This window comes from Acipenser ruthenus, chromosome 4 (assembly GCF_902713425.1).
Source record: "Acipenser ruthenus chromosome 4, fAciRut3.2 maternal haplotype, whole genome shotgun sequence".
Lineage (NCBI taxonomy): Eukaryota > Metazoa > Chordata > Actinopteri > Acipenseriformes > Acipenseridae > Acipenser > Acipenser ruthenus.
The window spans coordinates 98,274,123-98,290,193 of record NC_081192.1 but is presented as its reverse complement, the minus strand read 5'-3'; the positions used below and the strand labels follow the sequence as shown (position 1 = coordinate 98,290,193).

The 16,071-nt window shown below is 40.0% G+C and overlaps 1 pseudogene; it reads left to right on the top strand.

Moving 5' to 3' along the window:
• The first annotated feature begins 1,353 nt into the window (after positions 1-1,353).
• The window catches only part of LOC117400329 (phosphatidylinositol 5-phosphate 4-kinase type-2 alpha-like), an 84,105-nt pseudogene continuing 69,387 nt past the window's right edge, over positions 1,354-16,071 (top strand).

The window sequence follows — 16,071 nt, the reverse complement described above, 5'->3', positions numbered from 1 at the left end:
TGCAGACTGTTAGAAATCTGACAGGTCATGGCAATGGAAAATATTACACAAGCTTTCGGAGCCTTATTATCAAAACATTACCCTATCCTGTTACAGCTTTAAGCTCTAATCAATGTTAAGAAAACAGCACGCTAAAAAAAATGACTATGTATTGTAAGCATTAGCGTAAACCTGGTCTAATTTCTGAGAGGCGTAAAAAGTGCCAAAATGTTACAGTAGCTACGTCAAAGCAGTGCAATACTCGTTTTTGTAGGGGGTGCTTCTGACTCATAGGATCCCAGACCTTTTCAATTACTCAGCTGCTGAAAAAGACGCGCGTTGCGCATACGACACATAGTCACGTTCAAGTTCAGCACTTCATCTCTCCATGCCAACCTCTGTCAGCTTGGTGACTCATATTTATTGCTTTATTTCATAATTAGCGAACCTGTGATTGGTTAAATTGGCCTGCCCATCATTAAAGACCCACGTTTTGGTGTCATTTTTTTGAACACACAAATAATATAACTAGTTTCTAGTCTCTGGCCAATTTGTTTTTGTGCTTTATTTTTCTAAATATGTATTTTTAATCATTTTAGTTTTTCATTTTAATGTCATTTTCCCCCCATTACTTTATTAAATTACCATTGCTAGTATAATTAAGGGTAAAGTTAAGAAAATTATTCTTTGCTAATTTGTTCATTTCCTGAATATAACAAGCACTATATATATATATATATATATATATATATATATATATATATATATATATATATATATATATATATATAACAGAACGTGATGAAATGTTGGAGGATGGGATGTTGTTATTCTGAGGTGCCCCAATGTCTCCGCTGTATCTTCACATTGTTAATATCTGATTTGCATTAATCCATGCACGGGCATTTGAGATATTCTACACACTGAGAGTGTACTTATGGCAATGACCCGTGAGTGACTTCAGATCAAATGCATATCTTAGAACTACGTTCTATTAAAGTCCAACTGTTCCATTTTGAGTCGCGTGGCCTTTTTTGAAGCAAGCAAAAAGCACGTTTTCTGAGAGAAATGCAATAATAGTAACACTATTAAATAAGCAAGAATCCATAAAGCAGATTGAGTACTCTGTGTCGACAGTTGAAACAGTGTTTTTCCATTCAGCTGCTGAAAAAAGGGCCCTGAGACTAAACATTTAAATAGTAATATTCATTCTATTTTACATTTTGTATTTGTTTAACTTTCGCGTGGGATATGTATGTTTTTTTTTACATGTTGTGTGGTAATTTTTTAACCGACCCGATGCTGTTCTGTAAAATCCTATATGAGAAACTTAATACCAATCTTTTTGGTTGTTGGAGTCCTCGCCTCCGCCCCTCTATACTGTCAGTCACCTCAGCAGCACCCGGCCGGAAGCGCTGGGAAGCTGCGGGTTTAACATTTAAGATTCAACATTTTAAACGAATGCAATACGGATCTTTTCTTTTATTATTGTATATATATCATCTACCCAGGTGAACCGTCAGGGACTCCTGAAAGTGCAAAAAAGAAAAGCGAAAACGAACGTCTTGGAGAAGGAACGCAGTGAGGAGGGGTGTGCAGGGGCATGGAAGCCCATCGGTACTGACAGTCGGGCTGTCTTGTGAGTGTAGTTGAAGAAACCTCAGCTGTTTTAAAACACGCATTTTCAGTTATAAGATTGTCATTTAATGTGTCAGTAGAATATCGATAGCATGGTTTAGCAGACGTGAGTCCAGGTGGTTAACATTGGTGCATTACTGTTAGTTGTAAGCACAGAACATAGCCAGCTGCCTTTGCTGCAAAAAAAAAAAAAAAAAGCTTGTCTGACTGGGCTAGTGATTTGTCAGTGCAAGCAAGCATAGCAGGGCTTTAAAAAAAAAAAATAAATAAAAAATAAATACCTTTGCTACAGCGGGTTCTGACTGACACTTCAGAATCAATACACATAGCAGTATTGTTTGGAAGAGAACTGTTAATAATATTGCATAAACGTGTAAGAAAAATGGCTACGACCAGCAGCATTTCCTCGTCGATTGCGAGTAAAACGAAGACGAAGAAGAAACATTTTGTGGCACAGAAAGTGAAGCTGTTCCGAGCCAGCGACCCTCTGCTGAGTGTGCTAATGTGGGGAGTTAACCATTCGGTGAGTAAAACACGCGAAGTGCGTTTATCTTACCTGCCAGATCGGAACCAGACACCTCGCCCAGTCTTATGAACAAGAAAATGATGCAAGAAAATAATGTCGCAATTATATAAAACAATACACGATGCATGTGTGTGTGTGTGTTTTGAGTAACACGCGTAATTAATTAATTAATGCGCATTACATTACAGTATATGAACCATTTATATTGCAGTCATTTAAGTGACTTGTTGATTGATAAATGCATGTACAGTTTGTAAAGTACAGTAGGTTTTCCCTTTCCGATACATTATTATTGGGACATAGTGTGGTGAAACATAAGTGTGGTTGGCATAGAACGAAGCACTCGCTGCATGTTTGTTATTTTACACTGTAGTGCTTTTTGTGCGATTCTGTTAATTCTATACTGTCTTATTTATACAGAATTCGTCATGAGGTTTATAGGTAAGGTAAGGGTAATTCATTCGGCGTAGCAGTTAGGCTCACTGCGTTTCTTTGATTTTGAAGGCGTACAGGCAGAGTAAGGAATGCAGCATTTGCATTTATGTGGCTGTGTGGTTGCTGATGGAACTCTGGTTTGGTTACTGTACTGCAAGAGATGGCATACTCTAACCGTAGACATGCGGCACGACCTATTACAGCATTACAAGGCTTTTGAATCGAACAGAAAAAACCAGTCGGCCAATCAGGCATCAGTATGTCAGCTAGAAATTGTTGGAGGGCTGTCTTCTGACATCAGGATGCGAAGAGAATTGGGTGTTTATTTGAGTTGTTTTATTACACAGGTGTGCTGGATGCATAATATGCAGAACAGTCTCTAGAGATGTGTTTCCTTTTCAGAGAAAGGATCAGGCACGTATGGTTTTAGTTGCATAGGTTTAGCCATTCCATTTTTTCTTGTTTAGCTTGTTACAGTACTTGTAGTTGGTGGATACAGTCATTAAAAATGCTGAAACCTGGAACTGATTTTACTGCTGTGGAGTGGGGGTCTTTGTTTCCATCCCTCGTGAAAAGTGATTTCACAATTTTGTTTTGGAGCCTCTTTAAGCTGACGTTTCCCACAGTGTCCATTTTCATATTTTAATATACAGTATGCCTTTGCTGGCTGTCCAGTTTGTTTATATACCCTAAAGGTAGTCTCTGCTGCAGCCACACATATGCCTCCCCCTTAATGCATTCTTGCCACTTTGTCACTCAACTAAGCATAGGAATAGGTTTATATATACTTGTTTCAATTAGTGAATCTGTAGAAACTGTTATCACAATAGCCTTTCTTCATATAGCCTAATACTGTAATGCCGTATTACAGTATGAAATCCCCAGTAGTGTGATAAACCTGGTACAGTACCTGAACAAATTACCTTCTGAACACACAAATTAGCACTTACTTAGATATGAGTGCAATGATTTCCTTTGCACAGTAGCACCAGTGCTTTATGTTCTGTTACAGGCACACACACAGGAATCTGGTCCGTTTTGCCTCTGGACACATTTCATGAAGTGTTTGTTTGAATATTAAAATGTTTTGGTTTACTGCATTCTTCCATGGTTTAGCCACAGCGATCAGCTCCGTTTGTATACATACCCCAGGGGGAGCTTGGGGTAGTGAAACACGTTTGCTGCTACTGTGCATCGGTCTGTACACATTTCAGCCTATATTTTCAAAATGTTGATCATCAGGTAATAATACAAATTAAACCGGAAGGGGCAACGTCATTGTAATCTTGCATAATAGGTGTTGTGAACAGATCCCTTATTAGGGTTTGAAGCATATGTGGTGGCAGAGAAGGAAGACTGAGCAATATCTTCCATCATTTATCAAGGTATCTTCGGATAGTAAGCAAATTCTTTGGCTCATTTGATACCTCCTTTTTTAAATACAATACCCTTTCTTCGCATGAGGGTTCCTGCCAGCCTAAGTTAATCTGTTTCCTCCCTAGAGCTTCTGAGGAGGGAGGGAGGTAGTTATATTGTTCAAAGGGAAGGGGACAATGGCTTTTGTGTTTGTTATGTTCTGTAATTTTATTTCTGTTTTATTATTTCTGTTTTGTATTATAAAAGCTTTGGCAATGCCTGAGCGCTCTCGTCATGCCAATAAAGCATTTTTGAATTTGAATTTGAATTTGAGAGAGAGAGAGAGAGAGAGAGAGAGAGAGAGAGAGAGAGAGAGAGAGAGAGCGCTAACTATTTTCTCATTACTGTACCTTGCATGATACTTAGTGTTAGTATTTCTCAGGGGGGATAACATTGATTAGTATTCTAGTTCAGTGGTGGAAATAAGACTCCTATTGCTTAGCAGTTCATCCGTTCCAGGTTTTAATACATGCTTCATTAGGTGAAGTGAATAGGTACTGTAACAACAAGCTCTGATTTGTCTTATTAAACAATGTGTGTCTTATTTCCATTCCTGCAGGTAACGTTTTGCTTCAATGTGAGTTTTATTAAAATCATTTGAAACCTACCTGTGTGATTGTGTGTATCATTACCATTTAAAAGTGCTTGTGTGTAATATTCATTAGTTCAATACGAAAACCCCCCTCAATAGGGGGTTTAACCTTTTGTTGCTGTTTCTAGAATTACAGTCTGTTATTATTGATGGTTTGCCTCTAAATATAGACAGTCCACTCCAACATAACAATGAGTCTCCTGGTGTCACTGATGTGATTGAAACGGCTGCAATAGACCCGGTGATAGTTACCTGTTATAAGCCTGAATAGTAAAGCCTTGAAATGATATCAGGTGAAGATGTCATTTATTTTCTGAGACATTCAGTAGTTACTGTAGTGATGTTCCTGGGTATCAGTATGGCTATTGCACAGTTGCATGAGGGCTAGAGCTCCCCTCTGACTTTGCACACAGCGTTGGTAGATTAACACTGTAATGTGTCTAAGATAGCTAAAAGGGCTGTTAAACCCATTCATGAACCACATGTAGTGGTTTCAATAAAATGTGGTCCTCCTCTGTTTTATATTTAATAGGTTAAGGAATTATACGCTAGAATAATTCAGAGGAAGGAGAACATACAGTACATGAGCTGTTTAAAATTCTTATCAAATCGACCGCCTCTAAGAAAACCTTGCCAAAGTCAATTTTGCTATAGAAAGCATTCCAAAACAATTTTGTTTTAAAACAGTTTTTTATTTATTTATTTTTTTATTGCAAGTGTTGCATTCGACTGTTATTGTAACATCTCTGGGGGAAAAAATGCTCAAATGATCCCCTTGCTTGAATATAAGCAATAACAAGGTTTGCTGATTTGCAGTAAACAGTGTTGAGACGTGGCTAGAATGAACATGCAAACGTTTTGTTTTTAATGAAGAGATGTTCTTTAAAAAAATGGCTTATAGTATTAATAAGCATAAATATAAACACTTTGGTCACATATAAACATATACTTAAGTGGTCGAGGTGGTTTTAAAAGTAAAAAAAAAAAACATACAATTTCGATCATATAATCTAAAATGAATGTTAACCTTGAAAACCTTTTCCTGTGCTTTGAACTTATTCTGAATGCATTCCTCACCATACTGACTCACAACAACAGAAAGAAGGATACTTCACAGCAGGGATTTTGCACTGAGAGTATGCACAACGCTTCTATCATTGTTGTGGCGTGTGTGTTAATGGTAACCTAACATTGCAAACACAAACTTTTTCTTTGTTTAGAAACTAATTAGGCAATAGGGAATTGATTTTATGCTGTATGTAAATACTGTGACGGAACTACACACAATACAATAAGCCTGAGAATAAAATGTGTTTTTTTTTTTTTTTTCCTTCTGAGATATGCTTGCAAACATTTTGTGGTCCTTCAGTCTGTCACAGTGCTTTCAGAAAATCTATTGCAGAAAGTGACATATTACCTGCCACTGATACTTCTAAACATCTAAGAATGTCACGTGCCTGTAGTAGGGCAGGGATCTGTCGCTCAGATCTGAGACATTGTTAATAAGTCTTACTGCACAGTACAGTGTGCCAGTCAATTTCTATTTTATTTATTTATTTATTTATTTATTTATTTATTTTTTTAGTAGTTGCCAATTAGTTTTTATTATTTTCTCCCCAATTTGGCCCAGCTCACCGCTACCACCCCTGCACTGACTCGGGCGGGGCGAAGATGAACACACGCTGTCCTCCGAAGCGTGTGCCGTCAACTGCCCGCTTCTTTACACTCTGCAGACTCATCATGCAGCCGCCTCAAAGCTACAGCGTCGGAGGACAACGCAGCTCTGGGCAGCTTACAGGCAAGCCCGTAGGTGCCCGGCCAGACTACAGGGGTCGCTGGTGCGCGGTGAGCCGAGGACACCCTGGCCAACTTAACCCTCCCTCCCCCCGGACGACGCTCAGCCAATTGAGCGCCGCCCCCTGGGAGCTCCCGTCCACGGTCGGCTGTGGAATAGCCTGGACTCGAACCGGCGACGTACAGACTATAGAGTGCATCCTGCACTCGAGTGCTTTTACTGGATGCGCCACTCGGAAGTAAAATGTATTTTGCACTTGAATACAGCCCAAAATACTTCAGTCGTGCCAGTGCATCAAGTGCCTTGTGTTCCAGTATATATACAGTTCAATTCAGCTGTGCGCTTTCCTGTGAACAATGCTGTATGCACCTACTGAAGCTTAATACAATGATGCCTAACACCAGCAAGTACTGTTCAAGACAAATCACAGAAAAGCAGAGTCAGTCATGCAGGGAGCTGCATCCTTTAAGGCAAATTCCAGGCTCTTTCTGTAGGTGAATAAAATCTAATGATTGCTCTTGCAATGCGCTCTGTGGAAATGACGTCTCCTGTAAGAGTCCCACCTCATTCGATAAGAGCAGCAGCTCCGATTTTGCCTTGATCACATGCTGAGGTCCAGTGATGTGCAAACTGAACTTTCCTGTGGGTCCAAAGACCTGGGAATATACTTTATTTAAGTAAGCGGCAAATCAAAATACCACCGCTGTATCGCGAGGAGTTTTGGACGGGACGGACTGGATAATTGCCTGAAACAGCTGAAGCCAACTTAATAGAGTTGTTTATATCTGGTTTGATAACTTAATTGGATGTGTTTGTTTCCTTTCTGAAAATAACATGCTAATTAATGGCGATTTGGAGTAAAAAGCTTTGAGAATCTAACCCAACATGTTTATACGCTAATCAGTGTTATGCATGATAACTTATTTTGAGATTAGGCACAGTGGGGATGTAGGTTATAGCTCCTTGTGTTTTTATAATACTGACTTACAGTATTTTTTTAACCATGGTGGATATTACTGACAGAACATACACTAGGCTTGCATAAGTAGAAGGTCCAGGTTAATGAGCTGTTTCTCAGTCTATCCACAGAATGGCAGTTTGATTGACAAAAGCATTGCCGTAGCTCCTTAATACTCTTTATTTTTCACTTCAGTATGTACTGCAGCATCCCATGAGGATTTAGCAGTGATGAGGGTCGCTAATTTGCTGGCACTGTGAAACCAAAAAGCTGCTAACATACCCCTGAAGCAGCTGTAAATAAAAACAGTGCTGCTGTATCAGTCAGTATCCTAAAAATGATACACGCCTAATAACATGATACACATCTAATGACATGATACACATCTAATAACATGTCTTTACCATGTTTGATCAAAATGGTATGAGCAGTTGAATACAGTTCAATACTTCTGCCTCATTTCCACTCCGGGCTGGGGCTATGTGGTCACATCGGGTATGATATAGCAAACCAGGCCAAGCGTCTGCGGCTGGCCAGGGCTGACGTGGCCAGCAGTGGAAACACTCTTTTTTAGGGCTGCAGCTGGCAGTGGAAACTGGGTATTACTGTACATGTAGCAGTGATACAGCATTGTTGCTGTATTTGTGCATAAGTGTTGCTGTATCACTTCTGCACAAATACATTCTACAAAACCAAGCTGACCAGTAATGATGGAGCCTAAAAAGGTGTGTAAGAAATGAGCACTGGAGAGGTGGTCAGGCTATTCTCCTGCAGTTAAGCTGCTTCCCACTGTTTAATAAGGTGGAACAAGCACACACATGTCTGAAGGATAAATTGCCTTCTGTTGTGTTTTGTCTTTGGGGAGTATAGCAATGATCATGTCTACAAGGATAGTACTGTATCATCATTTGTTTTAATGTATGGGAATGCAGAGCAGTTCTGTTATTGCCTTTAATGTGATTGCAAGGCAGATTCAGGAGTTTTTCAACTTGTACAATAAATGTGCCGCCACATCTGCATATTTCACAATCCCTGCTGTTGGCAAAACAAGCAAGCTTTTTACAGCAGTAACCAGAAGGGAAAACGCTGCAATATTTCATTGGGAAGGATGTGCGGACGAAGTGGAGAGATTATCTGGTGGCGGTTACTGTTCCATTAGCGATGCTAGATGATAAGAGGTTTATCTTTAAGAATGGAAGGGATATGAGCCAAGTCTGAGAGGAGAACACATTTTACTCAGCTTTACTCTAGAGTCTCAATGACATAGTATTATTGAAGGGAAGATAACTTTTCATGTTGCAGGCACATGAAGTTCATACTCCCTGCATGGTAACGCTGCGAATGAGGACGGACACAAGGCATGAAAAGAGCCCCAAAAAATACAATTGTGTTAAAATTTTGTGCATGACTTGTTATTTATTGACATTTTATTATGAAAAACAGTCAAATATGGGAGTCCAAGGTATTCCTTATGATGCTTTAATCAAAGTTTTGTTGCTTGCACACAATTATCAGAAGCCTTTATCCAAGGCAACTTTGTGAGGGTGTGCCGAGTGGCTGATGTTAAACAGGGAGGATGCACAGCCAAAAGTTAAAAGAAACAAATACTTTATTTGTGAACAAAAGTAAGCTTGTTGTTTCAACAAATAACTATTTACACCTGGATCCTGGATCAAAACAAAACAAAAAAAAAACATTGGCAGATAACACAATCATATACCTAGGCTACCACAGAGTTCAGGTACTAACCACCAGCCCACCCGGAGCTCCTCATATTGTTTTATACCTTATCTCAGGTAGGTCCCTCCCCCAGCAAAACCATTACTGTGGGCGGAGAGCCGCTGTCTGGCTGAGTGATGGAAAAACAGCATCTCTTAACACAGTCAGAGAGAGAATTACATTTCTCCATCACAAACTTACAGTGCTTATCAAACAGTAATATATAATGTGTAGTATAAACAACACCTCTGCATGACATAAATAAATAGATCAAGGCAGAAGATGTTTTGCCTACAAGTGGATTATTATTATTACTACTATGATTACATGGAAAGGTTACATGGAAAGACATGCGCTTCCGTCCACACAGCTTTTTTGCAAGATATACTGAAACACACACTTCATCAATCTCGGTCAAATTTGCTGTAAAAATCAAGAAACTTACCTTCTTTATTAATCCAGAGAGATGGAAGATGTAATCCACGAAATAATTATACACTTCAACAAGTAAGTGATAGTTCCTAACCACAATCACGTTCGCAACACGAAGGACCGACACCAACAGATCAATAACAATAATAACACTATGGTGCAAGATGACGACTCTCTTCAGTCAGAAGTCAAAGGGCATGGGTCAAAGTTCCGGATAATGAATAATGAATGACTTCCTGGTTGTTACAAACGTAGAAATGAGTGGACAGACTTCAGGACACAAGATTAAATTCTTTATTAGTGATTAACAAAATCCTGCTTCCCCAAAAAACACATTTTAATAAAAAATATACAGGTATAAGTTGGCTCCCAAAAAAGAAAACTGAGTATTATTCCTTCTAAAGAGCTGAAATAATAACTTTCATGTTTGTAACAGTGTGGACAGAAACTGATATGAAAGTAGCACTTTTAAAAAAAACTGATCTAGAATATATAATCGCTTGCTACAGTGTTAAAAAAACAGGATAATATTTTAAGTTTTCTAGATTAGAATAATCAATTGAATTAGACATAAATGTGACAATATTGTTTATAAACACCCTGTAAGTCATCATGTTTTGCCATGTTATGTTTGGATCATGTTTGAGAGGAATAGTATACACTTCCATGTCCAGATACGATTTCTTCAACGTCGTTTTTTCAAACAAAGTTATCTACACTATATCTCCAGTGTGTGTTTTATCTAATTTTAATTTTTCATCTCAAAGAAATCAAGCTGCAACTTGACAATTTACTCAAACATTTACATATGTGTAAAGTTTCCATTAGCATGGAAATGCCCATGAGCATTTTAGTTTTAAATTCAATTCATAAATTTGTCTCGGGATAATGCCATGCAGATGTTGAAATGCCAAATGTGAAAACAAACACAATCGACCATCTTGCAAAAGAATAAGGCATGCTGAGGCTATTCTGCTGCTGTAGTAGACGTGGCACCATTTTGGGGGAAATTAAACTCCAGTGTTAATGTTGTTAAACTGGTAACAAACACCTGTCTTACCTTTATTGCCTTGGATGACCCTCGGGTGTTGTTTTGTAACAATAATAGTTACATTTCCCTTTCACAAAAACAATGATTCAGGTTGCATTCAGGACAAGTGTGTTTTAATTGTGCATTATTAAACTATAACAGTCCACAATTTTAATAAAACATTTTTTATGTGAAGTACTGTATTCTACGGAAGCATCCTAGTGCTAATTAAAAATAAAAAAGCCCCCTTGTAGGAGATATAAAGCCCCTACGCAGGAGATGTAAAGTCCCTACGCAGGAGATGTAAAGTCCCTACGCAGGAGATGTAAAGTCCCTACGTTGGAGATATAAAGTCCCTACGCATGAGATGTAAAGTCCCTACGTTGGAGATATAAAGTCCCTACGCATGAGATGTAAAGTCCCTACGCAGGAGATGTAAAGTCCCTCCGCAGGAGATGTAAAGTCCCTCCGCAGGAGATGTAAAGTCCCTCCGCAGGAGATGTAAAGTCCCTCCGCAGGAGATGTAAAGTCCCTCCGCAGGAGATATAAAGTCCCTCCGCAGGAGATATAAAGTCCCTACGTTGGAGATATAAAGTCCCTACGTTGGAGATGTAAAGTCCCTATGTTGGAGATATAAAGTCCCTACGCAGGAGATGTAAAGTCCCTACGTTGGAGATGTAAAGTCCCTACGTTGGAGATGTAAAGTCCCTATGTTGGAGATATAAAGTCCCTACGCAGGAGATGTAAAGTCCCTACGCAGGAGATGTAAAGTCCCTACGTTGGAGATATAAAGTCCCTACGTTGGAGATGTAAAGTCCCTATGTTGGAGATATAAAGTCCCTACGCAGGAGATGTAAAGTCCCTACGTTGGAGATGTAAAGTCCCTACGTTGGAGATGTAAAGTCCCTATGTTGGAGATATAAAGTCCCTACGCAGGAGATGTAAAGTCCCTACGTTGGAGATATAAAGTCCTATGTAGGAGATATAAAGTCCCTCCGCAGGAGATATAAAGTCCCTCCGCAGGAGATGTAAAGTCCCTACGTTGAAGATGTAAAGTCCCTACGTTGAAGATGTAAAGTCCCGCATAGGAGATGTAAAGTCCCTACGCAGGGGATGTAAAGTCCCTACGCAGGAGATGTAAAGCCCCTCCGCAGGAGATGTAAAGTCCCTACGCAGGAGATGTAAAGTCCTGCGTAGGAGATGTAAAGCCCCTACGCAGGAGATGTAAAGTCCCTACGTTGGAGATGTAAAGTCCCTACACAGGAGATATAAAGTCCCTCCGCAGGAGATATAAAGTCCCTCCGCAGGAGACGTAAAGTCCCTCCGCAGGAGACGTAAAGTCCCTCCGCAGGAGATGTAAAGTCCCTCCGCAGGAGATGTAAAGCCCCTACACAGGAGATATAAAGTCCCTACACAGGAGACGTAAAGTCCCTCCGCAGGAGATGTAAAGTCCCTCCGCAGGAGATGTAAAGTCCCTACGCAGGAGATGTAAAGTCCCTACGTTGGAGATATAAAGTCCCTACGCAGGAGATGTAAAGTCCCTACGCAGGAGATGTAAAGTCCCTACGTTGGAGATATAAAGTCCCTACGTTGAAGATATAAAGTCCCTACGTTGAAGATATAAAGTCCCTACGCAGGAGATGTAAAGTCCCTACGCAGGAGATGTAAAGTCCCTACGCAGGAGATGTAAAGTCCCTACGTTGAAGATGTAAAGTCCCGCGTAGGAGTTGTAAAGTCCCTACGCAGGAGATGTAAAGTCCCTCCGCAGGAGATGTAAAGTCCCTACGTTGGAGATATAAAGTCCCTACACAGGAGATGTAAAGTCCCTACGCAGGAGATGTAAAGTCCCGCGTAGGAGATATAAAGTCCCTCCGCAGGAGATGTAAAGTCCCTCCGCAGGAGATGTAAAGTCCCTACGTTGGAGATGTAAAGTCCCTACGTTGAAGATGTAAAGTCCCTACGTTGGAGATATAAAGTCCCTACACAGGAGATATAAAGTCCCTACGCAGGAGATGTAAAGTCCCGCGTAGGAGATATAAAGTCCCTCCGCAGGAGATGTAAAGTCCCTCCGCAGGAGATGTAAAGTCCCTACGTTGGAGATGTAAAGTCCCTACGTTGAAGATGTAAAGTCCCGCGTAGGAGTTGTAAAGTCCCTACGCAGGAGATGTAAAGTCCCTCCGCAGGAGATGTAAAGTCCCTACGTTGGAGATATAAAGTCCCTACACAGGAGATGTAAAGTCCCTACGCAGGAGATGTAAAGTCCCTACGCAGGAGATGTAAAGTCCCTACGTTGAAGATGTAAAGTCCCTACGTTGAAGATGTAAAGTCCCGCGTAGGAGTTGTAAAGTCCCTACGCAGGAGATGTAAAGTCCCTCCGCAGGAGATGTAAAGTCCCTACGTTGGAGATATAAAGTCCCTACACAGGAGATGTAAAGTCCCTACGCAGGAGATGTAGAGTCCCTACTTTGGAGATGTAGAGTCCCTATGCAGGAGATATAAAGGCCCTACGTAGGAGGTATAAAGTCATATGTAGGAGCTGCTTTTTTTTTTTTTTTAATTGGAACTAGGACACTTCCGTTGTATTCCCTCTGAGTCTGACTTCAACAGAATCAGTCATTTACTGTAAGTTAGCAACAGGCTGCTGTTACAGTGTGCTGTCAATCTCTTTATGACGTTTATCCAATCTGTACCATGCTGTTGTGTCGCTGGCTAACTGGATTTAGAATCACAATAGAAGTAAATGGCAGGGAGAATCCCAGATTTATTGAAGAGGTCTACAGTGTTGAAAGAGGTAGGCCTAATTCATCAAAACAGACGTTTGAAAAGCTGACGTGTGTTTGTCATTCAAGAGCCATTGTGAATCACAGTACATAAACCCTGTATTGCAATATTACTCCATGATGCACAGGGGTTTCAGCACTTTTCAGTCTTATACAGTAGCCTACATCTCATTTGGCGTAGTGGCAAAACACCAGAACATTGGATAACCATTGAAGGCAAGCATGGACTCAATCCGTCCCAACTACAATTCCAAAGGCAGATTGTGTGGAGTGTATTTTATGCATCAATGCCAGAAACTTGCTGATGCTTGTGAATTTTTAGTTTTTCGGGTGGTTTGTACAGTAGTTTTTCCTATCATATCCAGAAGTACTCTAATTGGGTCTAGTTTTTAATAGTATCAGGGTCAGAACTTTGGAGCAGAATTAAAATGAAAGTATGAAGATATTTTCACACTGAATTTGACATCACATTTAAAGAACAAATTTACCATGAATGACCTCATTAATATTAAACATCCTGAAACAGTTTGCAGAATCTTGAACCCTTGAACTTCGACGCAGTAGTAATATGATTTGATTGCATTTAAAAATGCGTGTACTGTGCTGCACTGTAGAATTTCTGCCATAATAAATACAGTATAGACTTGAAATGTTCTGTGCAGTAGCATCTAAAAGATTGCAATGCCAGTTTTGACAATTATTTGTGTGAATCTTCAGCAGTTCCAGGATGATTTCTTGAGCAGTTCAGAGGTTTAAACAAACCAGACATTTTCTAATACTGTTACCCTTTTCAACTTAAACGACTAGGCAAAGATTGCCTGTGCAGCCTTCACAGATAACAACAACCATACTTCACACAGCATACGTGTTTAGTGCTTTTTCTTTACTTTGTTGCTGTAGTTTAATTTTGAAGTCTGTAGTGTTTTCATTTAATCCAAGCTAATATCCTGGCCAAACAGGACATGCCTTTGACAGTTGTCAGGCTGGAAAGTTGATTTTACTCAGATTATTTTGACAGCAAGCATCATGCAGAGTCAATTCTACATGCACAAGCAGTAAAAATATGAGCCATTTAAAATAGGCACGAAATCTATGTTTTAATAGATTAACCGTTCACTGCTCAAAAGTCCCACTGCTACAGTACAAATACAAGTGACTTTAAAAAGATGAGAAAATGAATGCAAGACCATTAATATACTATTTACATTTTTCATTTTGTGTTCATTCTTGAAACATTTACAGCCCTAGTTTTATATGCAAATGATTCCATCACAGATATGTAATAAGGCACAGCACGGGCCTAGCTTGTGTACAGTACATGTGTGAGTTTATAACCCAAACCAGAACCTACACTCTCCATGGAAATCCTGTTAAGGGAAGGTCTTTATCTGGCTTATTTCAGATTCCACCAGCAAACCTGAAACCTAGCTGATCGATACCTCATGCCTGCCTTTCCCAGAATCGACTGAATCTGCTCAGTGTGCGCCAAGTAGAAAATTAAGCACAAAAAAAATAAAAATAAAATTAAAGTGCCAGCTATTCTACATCTCATAGTATCCATATGGCAGATGAAAGTGCTGCTGTTGCCAAAATATTTTTGTCTTCCTCTTAGGCATAAATGCTCTTCTGTACTAGTGAAACATCTGTGGTGTTAGCATTTAATAATAAAATAAGCGAAGCAAGAAGCTGGGAAGGAAAGAGCCAGTTTCATGGTTACAGCACTGTATTTGCACCAGATAAAATCAAAGAGATTAGTTGAATGTTAGTAAGGAGCCATGTCTGAATTCAAACTTCCATGCTGTTATGCAGCAGCCTGTTTTATTTCAGTACACCGGAACCAGAATTATGAGATGTCTGCTAAACAAGCCATTCTTGATTAACATAATAGCCAATATGAAACCATGCAAAAGCACTGGCTAGTTCGACATAAAAAAAGAAATACATTTTAAAAAAGAAACTAATGAGGAGGATGTTCTTTATGATATCATTTGGCTTTTTCATCATTCTCAAAAAGATTCCCCTTAGGCCACAGTAGTCTAAAGTGATTGACTGCTGTACACTTAAATCTTGCCCACTCCTGGTAAAACTGTGGGGGTGGGGGTGACACTTCAAAGTAAATAGGATTAGTAGACTAATGTTGCCTTACTCTTTGCATTTCACTAGAGATGTTGAAAAGCTTGTCAAAGGAAATAATTGAGCACTGACAGCATAGCTATTAGTTAAAATACAGACAGATCGTTATGAGGTTGAGTTACACAAGAACACGGTCAGCTTGTCTTCATGCACATAGGCATGTACTCAACACAAAGAAACTGTGCAGTTTTTAATGTCTGCTTGCCTTCTGGAGCAAAAGTGTTTGTGTTGTGTGGGAGCGTGGTGGAGTGGCAGGGATAAGTGTGCCTCAGAAACCTGACCGGTAAGAATAAGATTCTGATCCTGGTCATCCCCCCCCCCACTACTGTACCAGGCGCGTGAAGCTGCCGTCAGCCGTCAACCGCCAACTGCGTCTCCAGCTCAGTCCTCCCTAGATGCTGTAGAACTGTGCAGGGCACTGACCCATAGTGGAGGGCCATCTGGTGCCTCCATGGACCCCCCCCCCCCCCCCCCCCCCCCCCCCCGCTGCGCAGGTCGGTGCAAGGGCCAGACATTCACTCTATTATGAAATGACCCCTGTGACAGCTCAGTGGACCAGCTTCTAAAAAAATCATTGCTATGTTGTTTTATAATTCATTCATATCTTTTCTGTCTTACTGCAGTAAAATGACTCCCAG